General features: G+C 35.8%; 1 protein-coding gene across 1 annotated transcript in view; it reads right to left on the bottom strand.

The window, feature by feature from the left end:
- Positions 1-20,519, bottom strand: part of LOC149770909 (uncharacterized) — a 35,420-nt gene extending 14,901 nt beyond the window's left edge. Inside the window, exon 1 of the mRNA XM_089949007.1 lies at positions 20,441-20,519. The gene's annotated coding sequence lies outside the window, so the exon portion shown is untranslated. The remainder of the gene's footprint in view (positions 1-20,440) is intronic.
- Positions 20,520-21,637: the final 1,118 nt, after the last annotated feature.

The following is a 21,637-nucleotide window of genomic DNA, read 5'->3' as shown; positions in this document are numbered from 1 at the left end:
CGGAAGGTTGACATGCATGAATTTGCAACAAAACAGTTCAGGTTTGCATTCAATAACTTCCCTTTGATCCGGTAACTGGGTAACTGATCATTAGGATCGACAAGTACACCGCTGACTCTTCATAAACATTTGAAATCTCTAAATGGCACCAAAATGGCCATGGTACTATAATGGGTGGGCTTCTGGTTTCTTTGGTTGTTCCTGGTATGCTTCCAGGAAGGGATATGTGATATTGGATCATTGTAAGTACTGACTAAAGAAAATGTATCAGGATGATCATTACATATATGGGGTTATAGTCAATGATACTACATAAAATGTAGCTGTATATGTGTGTTTGGGTATACAATTAATCTTAATGATGTAATACTTACCTGTTGTTATTGTGTTGCCAGAAATGTGCCGATAGCATTAAAATACTGGTACAGAAACATATACCCACCCTCATTGTAGGAATATCCAATAATGTAAGCTGGCATTTGTCTGGAGCACTTTTTGTGCTGCAACTATGAGCCCTAATGAAAATAGGCCTTCACTATGGTGTGCCAAAGGATGAATGTAGAAGGAAAATGAAGTATGTTTGTGACTTTTGTAGGATTCTCCATGACAAGTTAGATGGTCCCATGAGGTAGTAAGGGCCCATGAACGAAGGATCCCTCTCTCGATCATCAGGACAATCCGCTGCCTACCATTTCGGCTTCCTTGAGAAAAGGCCACATAGAACTGTAATGCCCTAACTAAGTATAAGAGTGAATCCTGATCATCCCTGCTATATCCCAAGAATGGCTTCTTTGGGCATCTGTGGGAAGGAGACTGACAATCCTACCTCTTTGTTAGACAACAGATGATTTAGGCTGCAACCAACAACATTGACCCTACTATAAGACCAAAGCCCTGATATCCACGGTGACATAAACAGGAAGAACAGTTTGCCACTTCCATGAAATGAATGTCACCGATCCCATAGGGATTAAGAGGAATTATAAGAAAACGGTGGCTACCAATCTGATCTTTATCTTGTGTGGCATTTATAAATGTATGCATCGGTAATAACCTTGTCTTAAACCAATCTTGTCCCAATAACAAAGGAGCTCTGATGAGCATTGGTTGATATTCACACATCAGTGACCACTGCCCAGTGACCTATGAATGCTGACTTTTGACTGGTGTTCAATCACTTTTCACTGACCATTATCTAGCCAATAACTATGTCACATGACTCAGATGTGTATGAAGACCTCTCAGATTTTACAGATCAAGATCTTGGCTCTCCCCACAAGAGTGGGTTGACCTACCTTTCTCCATTTCAAGGCTATGGAATCTAAGAGTGTGCTGCTCTTCACAAATGGGCAACTTGTCCCCATCATCACAGTACTGTGGACTTTGAGAGGATTTTTATCTCTTCCCTCATAGGGGTGTGACTCATCCTCTAACTTAAACATTTCTCCCTTGGTCCTAACCACAACAGGCACTGACTTATGGGTCCATGGGTCTTGTATGTCTGCAAAGAGACAGACTCCACATTCTCCTGAGATTGAGGAGTGCCCTTCATCAATGAAGAGCTAATCTTTTCATGAGGCCTGAGGGACTCAGATAAGGATCCAGTATGTTCTGGAGATGTTCTTTCCTTCTTAGTGTATATATGTGTCTACTTTTTGTAATGTCTCTGACCTCTTCTGACAATAAACAGCAGAAAGGACTCACATCTGTCCAATGGCAATTAGTACTTGCAAGGCAGGTGGAATGTGTATCACAATGGAATTTTTTAAGTCCACATTTTTCCCATCCCTGCCTTTACATAGATGCAAACTAGAAAATCTGAAAACAATTGACAATAATATCAAAAACTGATGATAATGTAAATGGATGGCAGGCCACCTGAAGTCAGATGCAATGAATGGTTCAAAACCAAAGAAACACATAATAATTATAAAGAGTATGATCACTAGAACATGATAAAGATGATTATGCTGGTATATGACCTGCTAAAATGAGACTAAAATGAACATATAGCAATAGTCAATGAATCATCATTCATCATATTAAATACACACTAATAGTTGTCAGAAATTACAAATCTGAGAAAAACAACTGTAACTGAAGTAGGATAGAAAAGGTACAATTATAGACTATGGTCCTGATCACTGCTAGGGATATTATTACAAAGGGCACTGCAGACAACTGGAACACATTTGTCTTAAAAGCTTAATAGAAAGCACCTAATACAATCATATATGCAATGGAATTGAGGGAATAATACTTTAACAATATGGAAAGCGGTATTTCAATGCCAAATATGACTTATACAATGCAAGCAAAGGCAAAAATTCTGTATAGCATGAAATTTACGACCAAGTCATAATGTCATCCTTGAAAATGGGGATGACTACAGTGACTGGATCTATGACATGGGGAGCAGAGTGGTAGGGTTTTTTTTCTTCCAGTTCTAAGCTTTCTACAACTTTCCATCTAATGGGAGAATGTAATTTTCATAATTGGATTTGCGTAATTTACATTATGGAAAGGTTAGCAGCGACAGTGACAGGTAAAATATTACTGATATTAAAATACCCTATGCTGTTGGTAAGGTGCAATTAGACCTGGAGCTGTATGTGATACCTTGGGTGGGATGGTTCGGCCATGTTTCTTTCATACCAGACAGTTCTCTGCCATAAGAAAATTGCTTATTGAGGCATTTGTCAAGTGCTGTTTAAAGTTACTATGCAGCTGATGCTAGTGCACAATAAGAATGACCACAGAAATTACATGCAATACCTTCTGGTCTGTAATTAGTCAGTGACTGAAAAGTGTCACATAAGCTTAAAAAAAAGTGGACACCAAATAAATGTCTATACAACTGATATCCATGTTTATCTTGTTTATATTCGTACAGTAATCAGTCAGTGATCATGAACATTCAATAGGTCAAGTGCATATTACTGAATGTACTAGTGACCAGGACAGGTATAAAAAGATGGCATCAACATGCATCTCTTATCACAAAGTTTTAAGTTTAAAAGAGCTACAAAACTTCATCTTGGATAGAAAAGAGCAAGCAATAGTGAAACATGTAGATTAGATGCCTTCCTTAAATGAGAAATTCCAACTGGATTAGTTTGAAAATGCCACCTGACGCAGTATGTAGTCTATCATGACAGACCATTTGCAAATTTTTATCCTTCCATGTCAGACATAGTGAATCACTATCAAGGTTTGTCCTTTTCTGCCATGTTGAGATAAGTATGTTTTAGTTTTACCAGTATTTACCACCATGCCATTGCATGTGCACCAGCTGTCCAGTTTGTTCAGGGCATTCTGTTAAGAAATTTCAAGTTCATGCTTTGTGTTTTGGATGTCTGACCATGTTGTGTCATCTGCATAGAGATCTGTAGATGATATTGAGTCTCTTAGTAAAAGTGTAGGTCATTAGTAAATAAAATAAATGGTAATGGACCTAGAATTGAGACTTGTGGTACTCCATATTGAATTGTTCCAGGTTCAGACTGAACATTATTTATACAAATATGATGTGTTCCTCACTAAGTAAGAAGTAAACCATTTAACTGTGCTTTCATCACATTGGTAGATTTTGAGTTTTTCCAAAAGGACTTCATGATCGACCATGTCAAAAGCTTTCCTGAAATCTACAAATACAGATCCTATTATTCACATGCTTGAAGCCATTTATCAGTTAGGGAGATCAAGGCAGTCTCACAGTAATATTTTTGTCTAAAGCCTGATTGATTAGGGTGTAACAGCAAGTGTGTGGTTAAATATGACATGAATGAGTAATGGACATGTTTTTCAGTCAATTTTTACAAGTTTGGTAGTATTAAGATTGGCTGGTAGATATCAGCATCATCTTTAGAACCAGATTTGTGAATAGGACTTACTTTTGCAGTTTTCCATATTTTGGGCACAGATGAGGTTACAATACTTAAATTGATTATGAATGTTATGCTAGCTATCTACAATAATAGAGGCAGAAGATTTAATGAGTCAAGGACCAATTGATCAAGTCCTGTAGCTTTCTTGGTATCAAGTTCACTGAGACAAATTTTAACAAAGAATTTTGATACTGGTGGGATAAAGAAACATACCTCCTTTGAGATTTTTCTGCTGCAGAACTTTTTCAGTTCAATAAAGTTGTTTTCTGTCACTGGTTCTTTTAACTTTGTGGTAAAGTTGGTGAAAAAATCATTGAAAACATTCGCAATGTAAGTGTCATCAGTGACTATGGTATCATTTACCAGAAGTGAGTGAATTTTATTTGATCTTTGTGTGTTCCTCCAATGAGTTCATTGAAGACTTTCCAAATGGAGTTTGTGTTGCTCCTTTTCTTTTCAAGCAATGATTGATAATACGTTTTTTTAATAGCTTTTTGAATCTTACTTGTTATTTTATTTCTCCATACTTTATATTGTACATGGCTTCCCATAGCCTTGAATTGGTCTTGTGTTTTCATAGCATCAAGGATTTCAATAGTAAGCCAATTAGGTTGAATTTCATTCTTTATGCAATGTACTTATGTACTTATGCTCCTTATCTGAGTATTGAGAAGGTCCTTATTTATATCTCTGAGTATACATGTTTCTTTCTCCTATGCAAGAACATTTTCCATTTGTTTCAAAAAGTTATCATTCCAAATTGCTCTGGAGGAAGGTGTCCTATAAATGAAACCAATTAGATAATGCAGCAACAAAACCTTTTTTCCCATTCTATAGTTTCATTATATGCATGAATTAGCTCCACAAGTTTACAGTTGTAAGTTGCTCATGTGAGCAATATTAGGCCCACGTGACTCTCTTGCTTAGAAAAAGTTATGAAATGTATCTAACATGTTATTGTGTGTATCTGACAAGAAGCTGAAAACATGAATTGTTAACAAATGATGGGCAACAGATTAAACACTATACTACAAGCTTACTTGGCCTTACGGCTAAATGAGATAAAATGCAAGATATTGTGTGTAAAGGATTTTACAGACCACTGTGACCATTGCCATTTTAAAACAATAAATTGAACAGTAATGTACATGTCCCGAATGTCTTCCAATGATAGTGAATCTTGGTTTCCAGACTAGCAAATAGCACATGTTGTAGGTATAGTCAAAAAGTGCATTCTAAATGTTATAGCAATAATTCATGAACAGGAGATGCTTTCAAAGTTGTAGTTTACAGCGAAAACATATTGCACATAACAGAACATTTATCATGTTGAAAATACTATCTACTAAAATTTAGAAAGTTTAAGGTATACACATGAGGACCATATTATTACAATGCAAGATGCTGACCATGTTATTCAGGATTTTGGATGGTGGTGTGGGGTATCGAGGTCTTACAGTCATAACCCTTAGAGCCATGTAGCTCTATTCTGAACGTCAACTTCATAGCTGGAAGCCACATTTTGAAGAATATCTCCCACAGCTAGCACCCATATTAAGGCTATTGTACAGCTTGGAGTGTAATTACATACTATACTTGCCCTAATAACTTTGTCCATACTGAAGTAAATCCAGGCACAATCAAGTTGATATAATTTTCAAATTCTATTGACTTAGCTGTTTTAGTTGGTGCAAGAGAGTTGGAAGCTGTGGAATGCTCAGCTTGGCTGAAAGAATTGGTGTTTTTCTTAAATGAAATTAATGTATCTAATCTAAGTCATCTGAATGGAGTAAATGATGTCATCTATACTTTGTGTTACTACTTGAACAGAAAAAACATTGCCTGTAGGATTTAGCTGTGTGGAGGTTGGGAGGGTGCATCCCTATTATGATTGGGTTAGTATTGTTGAAGAAATATATTTTACTCTAAAACTTGTTTTCTTCAACAAATACATTACCCAGTCATAAACGCTAACACAATAGGCAAGCATTGGAGGTAGTTACATCCTGTTAGTCATGAGATGACCCAACTCCAGTCACCTGAAGTACATGAACTATCTCCAAAGTCTTCATATATATATATATATATATATATATATATATATATATATATATATATATATATATATATGGCTTCTCCAAGGTAAGCAACCACAAGTTATTTCATTTGATCATGGTTTATTTGAATGAATACAGAACAAATAAACATCTTATGACCGGATATGAGGTAATGGCCATTCCCATTCCTTGTCAGTATCTCAAGTTTAGATTGACATTCCATTCAATACATTTTACAATTGCAACAAAGTCAACATTCAAAAGCAAAATGATCTCCAACAGGATTTTTAGCTTTTATTTTACGGGAGCAGCCTGAGACACGGTCTATATCACTTCTTTTAAACCATGAAAAACTGATGCCGTCATGTGAATTACCATGAATTAGGTGAAAAAGACTCACTGAATCTTACATATTAAAGTATGAAGAGAGAAATGGTTTTCCCAAGTAAGACTTAAACATAAGCAAAGTAACCAACTCAGACTAGATAGATTTAGTAAAGTTATGGATTAGCATAGTTTAAATATATAATCCAGCTTGATTAATCGATATGATTGATGGGTAGGAGACTGACTTTTAGATTCCACTGTAACTACAATCAATAATAGATTGTGAGCATTGGCACAGTTATTACATCCAGGTAGAACTGATACAAATGCAGTGTTTAAACTGCAGCTAGGAAAGGAAAGCTTGAATGTTGGCAGTGTTATTACATACGGGGATCATTGATACATAGCAGTGTTAAAACTCTGGAGGGGAAACAAATCATAAAGTTTAAGCATAGGTACTGTATTTACATCCAGGAAGCACTGATGCACATCAGTGTTATGAGTGTAATGATAGATTGTGGGTGTTGGCACTGTTATTACATCCAGGGAGCACTGATGCATAGCAGTGATGAAAGTGTAGAGAGGAAAGAAAAGCTGGGATTACACAGAGTTTCCACACCATTAGATGTTGGTCTAATGTATCTTCTCTCACACACAATATTTACATAAACCCTAAGAACAACCAGCATTGTCCCATGGACCTCTCTGCTGCCACTTGGGAACAGGACATAGATTTACAACAGAGACATAATTCATAGCCCTACCCATAAAGTATACCTACCTAGTATTACAAATTTTATGTGTTACTATTTTCAGTCAGCATGGATTCCTAGGTCTATCCTTACTATATGAAGCAATAAATTGAAAACCACTGTGATTACCAGGCTGGTTAAAACATAGAATTCCTGACAAGAATCTTATGAGTTCAATTCCCATGATCATATCAGCCTAGTTCATCTACTGGATTTGATCTGAGTTCTTTACAGTGATCAGTTTCTTAGCTCTTTTTATCAATGCCTGAACTTCATTCAGAAGAAAAGCATATTCATTGGCTTTGATTGTTTATTTAATTAAAAGATTTAAATACAAAATGTACATCTGAAATTATTTGTGTGTAATGGTTTTGAATGTATCAAATAACTTATGGCAATGAAAGTTACATGTGAGAACATATAAACAATGCTTGTGTCAGGCAGTGTAATAAGACATTGTTAGCGATTATCTACTTCAGTCACACAGTCTGTTTTATATATAAACACAAGGCCAAATGTTACAGTCAATTTATTGTGGCAATTTCAGTAACTAACTCAGTCACAGTGTGTTTTATGTATAAACACAATGCCAAAGGTTACAGTCAATTTAATAAAACAATTCTTGCCTTATTGGGAGGATGCTTCATTATTATGATTGGGTAAGTATTATTGAAGAAATATACTGTACACTAAAAATTGGTTTCTTCTTGAAATAAATTAGCCAATCATAATACCTTAGCAGAATAGGTAAGCAGTGGAGGGAGTTACACCATTTTACTTATGAGAAGGCCCAAGTCCTATCCCCTTAGGTATGTGAGCCATCTTCAAAGTCTTGAGAGATATATCCAGGCTGGAGTACAGATGTCATTAATTCATTAGACTGTGTCTCTTAAAAGCCATTAAATGATCTGGAAATGCAGCTTGTTGCAATGCTGCTAAATTTCTCTCCAGATAAAACTGAGCTCTTGTGATAAATGATCTGATCTTTGAGGTAGGCTAACACAAGTTGACTGTTATTTCATTTGATCTTGGGTCAGTAACATGGATACATAACACATAAACATCTAATGTGGGGTAACCTGATCTGACCTTTCCCTCTTTCAAAATTGTAGATGAACGAGATTTCCCTCTGTGCACCAGCTTGTTTTGTTTTATGTACTGCTACAAAGCATTCACTAGATCTAAAGATAATAGAGGTATCATCACAAATGACTGACTACTGGAGCTGGGTACAATGCTGTATACCATGGTATATATGAACACATCTCAATATGTTCTGTTACGTATGTCCATATTATGTGTATCATTTTACAACACCCAACAATTTGCAAGGGTTCTTTAGTTAATTAATACTAATATTTTTATGTAGTAGATTTGCACTTTAACAAAGAGGTCATTTTTGTAATCATACTGTGTACATTCATTCATAAGTTTCTAGGCTGAGTTGAACTCTCATCCAAGTAAACATCACCTGATTTGACTTAAGGAATATGTACTTGAAAGGCCAAGCTGACATAATTTCTGATTGTTGATTATAAAGCAACTGGTCTTGTTTACAAGTTCAGACTTTTTAAACAAATATGCATCCATATTATGTATTGTGTATTAGTTATCTATAAAAGATATGTTCATTTAAGAATACGTATTCCTAACAACAATCATCAGTCTCAAAGGAGTTATGTTTAGTAGTGTTTAACTGAGATGATTCATTTATTTAATTCAATCATTCATTGGAATTACAAAGTGCCCATATTACTTGGAATTGTAGCTGTTTGGAATTACTGTAAATTCATTTAAATATATAATTAGATTATGTCATTGTAATTCATCAGTACTATTAATACATCAGTACAATAGGGAACATCGTTTGGAATACCACTGGAACTCATCTGGATTACTTGATACTTTTGGACCTGATAGAACATTTAGGACTATTTAGGAGTTAATTCACCTTACCGTAAGTTATTTTTAATTTTTCAATTTGTAATTCAGGGAAATAAATTATGTTTTCAATTTTACAATATTTATTTGTTTTCACTATTTTTCGTTACCTAATTTAAGACAATATAGTTGAAACAGTACCATGATATACCACAATTATATTAGCAACAAATAATTTAATGTTCCTGGGTCAGGGACCTGTAAAATGTTCATCTGTCAAATGCTGGAAACATATCTTAATCTGTTTTATGGCAAAATAACACCATACCATATCCACTATATTATCTAAAAACAAATTAATTATATGGAGTTTACAGAAAAAGAAAATTCATCTCAAAACAAAATCATAGCCCCCACCCCATGAAAATTAAATGGCCAGTATCTTATAGTAGATGAATTTGTTATATGTATGTTAATGTAATCTCCAGTACAGTTAATCTATGATGTGCTCCACAGGGGTCTGTTCTTGGACCTGTTCTCTTCATTCTATACACTCAGCCACTCTCAAGTGTCATAGATCATCATCCAGTGTCTCACCAATTGTGTGCCGATGACACCCAACTATACAAATCTAGCCCCCCAACTGAAGTTGATGCAAACATCCAATCTGTAGAGAGGTACATTTCTGATGTGAAATCATGGATGACATGTAACAAGCTGCAGATGAATGATGATAAAACTGAAGCCATTCTGATTACAACACAAAGACTTTCTCATTCTGGGGCCCCGAGTGGCTGAGTAGTCTAAAGCACTCTCTGTTACAGATCACTGCCATCTCACCTCTGCCTGCGTGGGTTCAAGTCTCGGATTCAGCAAATGTCGGTATGTGAGAAAGTTTGCCAGTAGCTTCTTGTGGGTTGGTGGTTCTTTCTGGGGTTTTTCCGGGTTCTTCCTCCACCATTAATACTGGCCGCTATGTATAGCCTATCGTGTGCTAAAAAATGGTGTTAAACACTACAACAACAACAACTTTCTCATTCACATAATTTGCCTCAAACAATAAATATCAGCAACACTAACATTCAATTCACATTCAGTACGAAGCCTAGGTGTTACTCTGGACAGCACTCTCTCATTACCCCAACATGTCATGAACATATGCAAGGCTGTATATCTTGATCTGAGATGCATCAGCTCCATTTGCAAATATATTTCAGTTGATGCCACTAAAACACTTGTGTTTTCATTAGTACTTTCAAGACTGGACTATTGGAACTCAATTCTGTCTGGTTCATCTCAAGATCTACTCCAGAAACTTCAAAAAGTTCAAAACACAGCTGCTCAGATCATCCTAAGAGTACCACGATCAGAGCACACCTCCCCACTGCTCTGTACTGTATACTGTCTATCCATTCGATCCAGAATCAAACACATTTGTTTTCTGTGTTATATTTCACTAACGGGCTCCAGTCCAACATACCTATCCGACCTCACTCATGTGTACACACCAGCAAGATACTTACGCTCATCTTCTGACAATTGTATACTCATTATTCCCACTATGAAAATGAAGTCATATGGACAGCGTTCTTTTCCATACCAGGGCCCAGCATCATGGAGCGAATTGCCCACTGAACTTAGACACAAAGACACAGTGATCTCATTCAAGAGTGCTCTTAAAACTCACCTATTTCGACTGCAAGAACAAACCTAAAGACCTAATAATGTTTCCTACCTTAAATATTTTAAGCATGTTTTATGTTTTCTAATTTCATTGTGTTTTTTTTTGTTGTAATCATATCATTACACCTCTCCCTCGATAGCTCGCGCACAATGGGGTCCACAAACATAGACCACACTATAAGCGAGGGTGCGAGTTACCAAGGGACCTCCAAAAATTGAGAGAAAAAATCCGCTTAGGCATAGAGAAAATCTGGGGGCTGTTTAATGACTGAATCCTCGTTTTACAATCATGTCAATAATAATTTCAATAACATGCTTTTCCTAATGAAATTGTTATCCTGTATAAATAACATTTATTTTCAAAATGTCCAACACATGTAAGATCGTTTAAACTTTTCTCAACAAAACATCACGTGTACGTGAAAATATACGTGTAATAAGTCACTGCATTTCATTTGTTGATTAGCTTGGTTCCCGGATTGGTATTTAGGTGGTACTCTACAGTTTCATATTCTGCATTAGAATTTTAAAGAAAAAGAATTTCCCCAGCATTCCTGGCTGGTTATACTGGCTATTTGAAAAAGACTGTATATCTTCAGTATAGTTCAAAGAACCTTTAATTCCCTTTATTTTGGTGTATGATTGATGGGTGTAATATGGGTTAGAGAGTATACAGCTTGGCCTTAATCTAGATGTGCACCTTTCAAAAATGTGCTAGCTTCACTTGGCCATTTTCACTTATGAACTTCAGAGGTAAGTTGTTTAAAAAAAGAGCTGATAATGTTTTTAATATCTTATATATTTGGTAATTCATTCATTGCACTTTCAGAAGCTGGTATGGTCTAGTCTGGCAAAATTCATTTTCCTCATTTTAGTTAGCAGTGTGCTCAGATCATGTACAATTTCCAAAAGTACAATACCCAAAGAAATGTCAGTTACATCAAAGTAGCATAGAGGTATGCCAACATTCTCTCCACTGTGCAAACAACTTCACCTTACATACATCACTCTCTCAAAAGTGCATAACAACTGGTGAGCACCCCCTTAATAGTATACTGCCAAGTTGGGAGTCAATGTAGCAGGGAACTAGGCTAACTTTTTATACACCACCAGACAAGGATGCTTTTAAAAAATAAAAAACACACAAAAAACTAGAGACATTTATTTCATGAGACAATCGTCTAAGTACAATATTGATGTCGTGACTTCACTGGAAGTAAAAGTAAACTTCTTATTATCCTTGAGGATATCTCTAAGTGCCAGTTCAGGAAGTCTCTAAAATTCGTTTACCCACAATGGTCCGTATATTTGAAACCAAGCTCTTTATTTTATGAAGTATTAGTTTTGCCTGGTTGCCTTGCTATCTTTGATCAGTTATGAATAAGTCTGTTAATTTAAGGTAGTTTATGTTACATACACTAAGATTTATAACAGTGTTTGACTGATCAACTGAAGCGAGTTCACCCGACATACGACTGGGGCCACTAGATTTTAAGTATGTAGGATTTGCATGCCTTTTACCTTTTCTTTTATTCAAAAGACATCATTAACATGATAATATAAAGGAGGCCAGCTTTTAATTCAGTGCAACAATATAAGAAATACTTCTACAAGTCAGTTATCAAAACACGGTCGACACTTAACTAGGTTTTCAGAGAAATGCTTGTGGACATAGCTGTTATGGTTAATTGCCACATTTTACATTTAAATACACATTGCATGTATGATGATTACACTTAAGAGGAATGAAAAGATAGAATTAAAACACAATTTCACTTAATAAAATTATTTACTGCCTATAACTATACATTAGTGACATTATCATTAATCGAAATTTCCTTGAATTTCTTTAATTACAATGCACTAAGACTGTTGTTTGGTAAACAAAATGTAACCAATAATATGACTTCTTATTAAAAGCTGATAATTTCAAAATGTTGATTAAAATTTCCAGGTTCTATTGGTATATACCGTTTTCAACCATAAAATGAGAGATATATCAATGTTTCAGTTACCAGTTTTGATTGCAATCTTCTTCAAGTTCCATAACTAGGGATCAATTTTTGGGGTATTTTCTGGTTTAAAAAATGGGATTCACGCCTGACCCTGCATTATAAGCAGGATTGTGAGTTATCAGGGTGTGAATTGTCCAGGAAGTGGTGTATATATGTTTTTTTATGTTCTAGAAGTTGTCTAATTTTGTAAAGCACTTGGAGCTTCTAAAGATTAGGTGCTATACAAAGTCCTCATTATTATTATAATCTAAACACTGTAACTAAAGTTGGATGATTAAGCTTACACTATAGCTGAGGCTTGACAACTTGTTGATAAAAACAGGAAGTGTTGGCATGGAAGCTTAGAATTTCCTGGCTATACTATTGATGTAATAATAGGCAGGGAAGCTTTGAGTGGGATGCCAACACCTGGTCAAGATAGTAGTTATCAGAGAGAACCAATAAATATGAAGCACACAGACTCAGCAATGACAAAATATGTAGTGGACATGAGATATGATGTAAAATTCATACAGAAAACAACAGTCACCCCAATCTGCTGTGCTTGGATCCATATGAATTACAATTCCTGGACTCTTGACCTAATAGTGAACATCTTTCGTAAGCCAAGTTAGGACGTACATTCTGCTGATATGTGACCGACTATAATATGAGATTACAATTGTTTTGTCCAAAGTGAAATGTTGTGGTTAACATTAAGACAAAGAATCAGTTACTATGGTCTCAAGAACAGGTAATCCAGAACTATGAGATCCATTGCAACAATGAAGTGGTCTAGTAGGGGACAAAATTATTGGGATGTGATGTGATTTTTTAAGTAAATAGAAGACACCATCGATATTATATTCAAAGCATGTTACCGAGGAAGGCAGACCCTGGGTATTGATAGCAGTTCCAACAAGGCTTTATTCAACCATGTCAGAACCCCCCAGATATAATGTCATTTATCCATGATTTTTCCCACTTGAAGTGTGCAGTCAGGATAAAATGCCACTCAGATTCCTTTGCCTTTAGCAGAAACTCTGGAATCAGAGGTATTGGGGTATAAGAATTTGAATCCATGTCATTCCAGTCAATGAAATGAGCATCAAGAGTCCAGGTTTTCAGACATGGAAGTGGAGTGACATAGGTTGGGAGCTTTGCATTCCACTTTGTCCGAAATAGATCTATGAGTGGCCAGTCTTAGAGGATACAGATTTTACTTTAACACCATGGGGTAAATGTACCATTTTGTTTGCATTGGCTGATTCTGATGGGATTTGTCAACCAATAAAATGAGACTGGCCAGGATGTGGTTGACATAAATGTGGATTTTTAATTGATGACACCACCAAAGAAAATCCCAAACCAGGAAGTACAGGTTTGGGGATTTGTCCCCCTGACAAAAAAAACCAAAAGACCTACTGCCTTATGAGATCATTTAGCACAGTACACTTGTGGGATCTGATGAGTATTATATTTAAAGCTAACACGTCCCACCACCAATGACATGCAGATGCAGATATGGTCCTGAAGTGAGTGTTCTTGAAAATTAGCTGCAGCAATTTCCTGGAGAACTTGTGTATTGCAGCATGGAGGTAAACATCTTTCAGATCTGTAATGATTGCAGTCTTCCTTTGGAAATGCATTTAAAACCAGTTTTGATGCCTCCATTCTGAACCATGGCATCCATATCAAATAGACAGGAAAGTTCAAATGTATGACAAAGTGTTCCATTGGCTTTTGGCAGAAACAATCCTGAATAAAAACCTGGTGACTCTTAGCTTCAAGCAATCTCAATTTAAATTTCTCTCCAGATAAAACTGAGCCCTTGTGACAAACAATCATTTCTCAGAGGTAAGCTATGACTTTTGACTCTGTTATTTCTTTTAATCATGGATTAGCTGCCTGAATTTTTAAGGTAGAAAGCATGAACCTAATTATCACAAGCCTAGCATTTATAAATTCATGCATAAGCTACATCTGTAATGTGGTTGAGATTTACTTGAGTTAGGCTTGGAAATGGACTGGCTTGTTGGTGACTGCCTGTCACAGTTAGATGAGCATTGGAGATCAAATGGGCAACTTGGGCTGCAAATGAGCATCCGACTTGGCTTATGTATTTACATGTGTCTGCTACAGAGGTAAATATCTAAAAATCTAGATGGTTGAGGGGTGATGAAAAGTATGCTGATTTGTTATAGTACTAGTGAACTTGATTCATGCATAAGGCACATACTGATTCTTTTAGCTGCCTTGTCACAGGAAAATATTCAATATAGCTCTTTCCTGTCAAAAATGAATGTAAAAAAGAGGGGGTAGGTGGCAGTGTTGGTTCAGTATAAAAGCCATCAGTTGCATTAGGAATTAACCTGATTGCCGCAGTCAAAATCTCACATGTATGCTTTCTATAAAAATAATTAGTTTGTTTTTATTTTGTATCTTCAGTGTAAAATTATTCTCATTTTTCTGCAATAGGTCATTGTCAGATGAAAATTCACCAGATAAACTGTCCAGTGAGACCTTAAGGCATCTGACTAATTTCACTAATTCTAAAATAAAACCGGGATCCAAATCAAACACGGATAAGAAAAAAAATTCCGGATTTTTAGGCAATGATCATTTTTCTGTAGTTTTTGCTTTCATACCATAAGTCTGTTAATTTTTGTAAGACTTAGGCAAAATCATTAGGGTTGGCAGGTCTGTCACTGAAGGGATAACCCACTTGTCTGATTCTGAGACCTCACTGATGCTATCAAATTCATTGACCAAACATGGCTGTACCATATCGACATAAACAGCATCGATAGTGATATGCATCAGCAACAAGTCATTGTTGGTGTACAGCATCTTGACCTGATCCTCATAAAATAGTTTGATCTTGTCATAGTAAAACTCGTACATGAGCAACTTCAACAAGACTATTTCATAAGATCCAAGGAAGATTGGTGTTGTCAGTATTAGTTTCAATTTTTACTGTGAAGGGCAATAAGTCCACCATCAAAGATTTTTCTGGATTCAAAGACTGAGTCAGGGATGAACCTTCTAAATTTGCCTTGTTCACTAACACCATCAAAATGTAAATGAATTCATTTGTGCAGATTCTCCATGGTTTTGCCAAACACAGCATTGTTCATGAGCTTGAAAAAGTCCTTCTCAAAGTCATTGGTGGCCTTTGTTCTCAGAATAATATTCATCTGGATATACAGGGCATGCTGGCAAATTGAAGCACTCATTGGATCTTGGTTACATGCATGCCCAATCACAGATACAGCTGAGGCTTTGTACACGCAGTACATAATTGTATTTGGTTCTGAGATTTTGTATTAGTTTGGTGCATTTAGTGTTTTTACATCCAGATTCATCAATGATTGCAATCTGATATGGAGACAATCAGGTACCGGGCTAGAAAAGCGCTTATGACGACAGCCGATAATCCTTGTCTAAATCATGTAAATGTTAGGAGTATTCTAGATTAACTTCAAAAAAGTATCTTAGTCTTTGTTATGTTTTTATTGTTTATGTGTTTTTGCAGGTCAATGTATCTAGGATCAATCCATCAAAACCCACCAACTGGCAACAGCTGCATCACTGTCCACTAATGGAGGCTATTGTCATCTAGATACATAATGTAACTATTAGGGGCAGCAGGGTCATACTCATCCATGTTTGGGTTGCTGGCACAAGCATGTCTGTGACTTGCCAGAAAAATCCCGCCACAAAGTGATCACTCAACAAAATATATGCCGGTCAATGTCAGTGAGCAATTCCAACTCAATTTTGGTTTTGGACAACAATCCATCCCATGTCATACCTTGTCACAAGAAGTAATGTGCAGGATCGACCTTGTACATGTGCATGGCAGTGTCACGACATTCCTCAAACACATCAGCAAGCTTTGTTGTTGTATGTTTGTTGTATGGTTTAACGCCATTTTTCAGCACAAGATAGGCTATACATGGCGGCCAGTATAATTGGTGGAGGAAGAACCCTGGAAAACCCCGGGAAGAACCACCGACCCACAAGAAGCTACTGGCAGGCTTTCTCACGTACCCACGTTAGCCGAGCCTGAGACTCGAACTCACGGAGACAGAGGTGAGATGGCAGTGATCCATAACGATGAGCGCTGTAGACCACTTGGCCACTCGGGTCCCCACAGCAGCAAGCAACAACAAATCAGTGCGCAAATACTGACCATGATAGTTGCCAAGGTTCCTGCATTCAAATGCAGTCCAAACCTTGAACTTTCCAATGAATAATTTTTAAGAAATAGAATACCAGTACAATCTCTCCTGAAGACACAAGAATAAAGAGGCAACTCTCAATTATAATTAAAGTCTCAGACATCACTCCAGACAGAAATACCAAGTCAAACGATGGTCTATATTTTGTAGCCAAAAATCCATGGAAACTATGACCTATACAGGTTAATAACTTTATCATTTATCTTTATGCAAACAATTCGTAAATATGATCTACCTCATTTCTGTCAAGTGATTTATGTCCCCAAACAAATGTTGACTCCCATTTAATAACAGTTATGGCTGGTAACAACAGTGATAAAGCAAACAATTTTCTAAGACAGACTACATGAGAAAAGTAATGAATAATAATTACCTAACATAAACAGAAATAAACATCTGAAAATATCTGCAACTCACACAAACACAAATTTTCCTGAGAAAATTACCATTATATCTAACAGAACATCCGTACTCAAAAATTTCATTTTTCATGGAAATATAAACTCCAGCTATCCAACATGCTGCTGCAAAAATGATAGTTTCCTAACATAAATATCCAGTTTTATCACACAGTTTACAAAGTAATTACACTTAACTTACCATGCCATTATGTGGAGTAAATTTTCCAAGACAAATTACATGCTGACTGCTTGACAAAAACAACTAGTACTATTTAAAATTTGCATTCCATGCTGACTGCTTGACACAAACAACTAGTGCTACTTAAAATCTGCATTACATGCTGACTGCTTGACAAAAAACAACTAGTGCTATTTAAAATTTGCATTACATGCTGACTGCTTGACAAAAACAACTAGTGCTACTTAAAATTTGCATTACATGCTAACTGCTTGACAAATAAATTAATGCTATTAAAAATTGGCATTACATGCTATCAACAATGACATTAGATATTGTCTAGACTGATTTAAGAATGGTAAAAAATAAAGAATTTCTCATGGAAATTGTGTGTAAATATTATAATTTAACTAAACTTATTCAGCAAATGGTTTCATAGTAGTTACCTATGATGTCAGAAGGTAGGCTCACCCTATGCTCATAATAATGAAATTTATGGAATTGCATGATTCATTCTGTGCGAGCCATATTTAAACACAACAGAGACTATAGATATTATTCACATCTATTACATTATAATTATTTGTAATAAATCTTGATTTTAGTCTGCGTCAGAACACAACCAGGTACTGCAAGGCTGAAAGTTACTACAAAATGAACATGCACCATTTTCATGTAGGCACAAATGCACTGTGTTTTGGGGACAACCATGCAAATCAATCTGCATGACCACCACCCTTTTTCTAGTTTGAATGTAATGGAGGTAAAAGTATTTTCGAAAAGGCTGCTTTGATATCTATATTGTCTGTTGGTGTAAAAGATCAGTAATTTAGGTAAGCATTTCCAAACCTTAGAATGAATTTTAACGTGTTTCAAGTCCACTTCCCAAAGGCTTGCAAATATGAGCAAAAAAGCTGCCAACTAGTTGTCTGAGCTCACCCACCCCACCACTCACTGTCGATTGTCCAAACCCTCAGGGCGCCTTAGCAGTGTACCAGTCCACCCCAGAAAGGGCTGGTCTAAAACCTCCCCTTCCTGCAGGCCTGGGTCTCTAAAGCATTTTTACTATGAAAGCCATGGAGAAAATGTTTGTTGCAAAGAACACGTGTCTGGTTAACAAGTGAAAAAACAGATCTGTCACATGTCAGTACTTTTGTCACAGCTGTGACCTACTCCTGAAGTTCTGCACAACATACTGAATAAGGGCAATGGATTGTGAGACAACTGGTGTTCTCTCAGATCTACTCAGGGTAAATTAAAATGTAAAGAAAATGCTTGTACAACTTTTTGGTGTGTCATTCCGGCAATGATTTTGCTTGTGGGTCCTGATGCAAACAGTCATGATGTACCACAATGATATGATCCAAAATATCTTTAAATGAATGCAGTCATTTCAAGACAGTGATTTAGTCCTAAAGTCTAAGAGCACTTTGTAATTACAATGAATAATTTAAATAATAAATCTTCTCATATGATAATTAAACACAACAAAATACTGACTCCATTACAGGTGTTTAAGACTGGAATAACAATTTTTTTTTAATCAAATCCCCATATTAAAAAAAATAAGACACAATCACAGAACTAGGATGAAGATTAATATTTCACTTCCATAACATTCTAACTTGTAAACAAGGCTAGGTTCCTTGGCAGGCAACCAATCAGAAACCAGGCATACCAGAATTTCCAAGGGTAAAACCAATAACCTGAACTCAAATCCCATTAAATTAATCCACACGATTATCTTCTAGAACCTTCCAAAGGTGAAAGCATACATAAGCATATTTACCAAACTTCAAGTACAACCTTTAATCATGGAGCTACATAAATTTATTTACAAAAATGACCCATACAATCTACAATCACGAACAAAAATGAAACACACAATCTAGATATGCATAATAATGTAATAAGTCTTCTTGTGAAAAGCTAATGGCGATATGACATTCCATCTAGGATGAGGAGCAATAAGATTTTCAACATGGACACTGTATCAGCCATATCGGATATAAAATCCGAACAAGTAAACACCATAAGAAGTCTTTTGGTTAAAACAAGATTCTGCTGATTTTCCATTCAGCAATAGCAATACCAAGATGGCCATATGGGAGGTCAGATCGGCACAAGTTACATTTGGGACTAATTAGACATCACAATAAGCCTCTAAGTGCAAACCAGATGTTGATATGGCCATCCATTCAGGTGGAGTAGTGTTAACAAGATTTTCAGGATGACCTGTGATGGTGGTGGCCATCTTGGCCATATCAGAATGAATAGCAGTGACATTTTCATTTAGGACTAACTATACTTAGGGATTAATGTGTGTAAATAGCTTCATTGCAATCTTATCAGTAGTTTGGGGGAAGTAAGAAACACATGCTAACAGATAGGCAGATGCCCAACAACAGGCTAAGCCATAAGCTCTGCTGGACTATGACCACAGGAGCTACAAATGCTGAAAACTTGTCCGAACAAAAGACATCATGAAATGAAATTCCCCACCCCCACCCCTTGCCCTCTGCTTATCTTAGACTCCTATTGAAAATACCCAATGGCTGAGCACTCTGAATTTTTAAAACAACTTATACTAGCATCATTTAGTGTAGATTCTCAATTTATATACTACTTTATGCCACACTTTATTACCATGGCAATAAAAAAAATATATTGAATGATAAGTCCCCTGTATGCTTGGTCAGTAAATATATAAAATTTGTTTGAAATTCCTTGAATAGTCTGAGAATTATGCTCTTTAAAGGAAAATATTTTTAGGCAGATAGACATGTAAATAGTGACAAATCATTCCAATGAGACGAAACTTGTTAACAAGAGGCCAAAGTATATCTGATTTCGCTTACGTGGGCAACTGAAATATGTTAGCTTGTGAATACAAATTCAAAGCTGTACTGAAACTGGAAGGCAAAGACAAGTTTGAACTATTTAGTTGCTATGTTGACTATTAATGTTCATTTGAATATCTTCTTTTTCACACCATAGAATAACAGTAGATAAATAACTGAAATATCCAGCTCAAACCTTGTTGATGTAACTGGGTTCGTTTGGATCTTGGTCCATCTTGGCCAACAGTTGATCTCCTCTTTTTTCCTTTTGTGCCTACAATGTCACATGAAATAGTGAAAAGCAACATAAAATCGTAACACACATAACAAGCAAAAGTTTTAAGCCTTGAGAGCAATTATGGTCTGGACTGTAAGGATCTGCTATATCCAACTATATCCAATCTTCAGCTTACAGGAGACAATGAGAGAGAGAAAGAGAGACAGAGACAGACACAGACAGACAGATAGACAGACATACATGTTACACAATAACATTAGATTTCTGTAAGATGATGATCAATAATGGATAATAACATATTTATCTGATGATACCTTTATGCATAAGACAAGCCAACCATTTGCTCTTAGATACATTCAATCCAAGCAGTATTTACAAAATGTTTGAAGATGGCTAAGAATTAACTTTGTCTGATATGAGACTATATTGATTTCTTGAGTTTAATCTGGAACATCAAACAATTCCATAACTAAGCTCAACGGTGTAATGACAATGAACACAAGTGTTATAAAACCCAGATCTGAAAACAATTTTAAAACCCATTTTAAGGAAACAAATTACAGGTAGTTTCAAAATATTATAATCTTTATGGATTTTAATTATACCAATGGACTTTTCCCCCACCTAAACTTCATGTGCATGACAAAAACATAAGGATTAAAATAAGAAACCTAACATACCAATCAAAGACCATGAACAGATTTCTAAGCCCCAACATATCTAAGACCTTCTTTCTTAAACACTTATCAGATTCAGGTAACAATTGATGAGGAACGATGTAAAATGAAAATCAGAATTGTTCATTATGTCTACATTGACTCTTTTTGTTATAAACAAAAAAAAATGGCAAATTAGTTTTTTATATACAATTAAATTAACTGTGGAAACAATTTACATGCAGGCTTGATAGAACTTTCAGATTGGAGGCTAACATTAACAACCAGGAATTAATAATACTGAAGAATATACATGAATCACAAATTATGGGTTTTAGACATAGACATCAATGTCCTACTGTGTCATTTGTTATGGCATTGAACCTTTATCATTTTTACAAACTTGGGCATTACTCTCAAACTTAAAACAAAAGTGATCTTTTTTTTACTTTAAGTTTTGCCACTACTTAAATATATGAGATAATGGGCTTTCATAGTA

Source organism: Sinohyriopsis cumingii, unplaced genomic scaffold (assembly GCF_028554795.1).
Source record: "Sinohyriopsis cumingii isolate HCF-2022 unplaced genomic scaffold, ASM2855479v2 utg002228l, whole genome shotgun sequence".
In the NCBI taxonomy this organism is placed as follows: domain Eukaryota; kingdom Metazoa; phylum Mollusca; class Bivalvia; order Unionida; family Unionidae; genus Sinohyriopsis; species Sinohyriopsis cumingii.
Note: the sequence above shows the minus strand (reverse complement) of the source record. Positions and strands in the feature narration are given on the sequence as shown.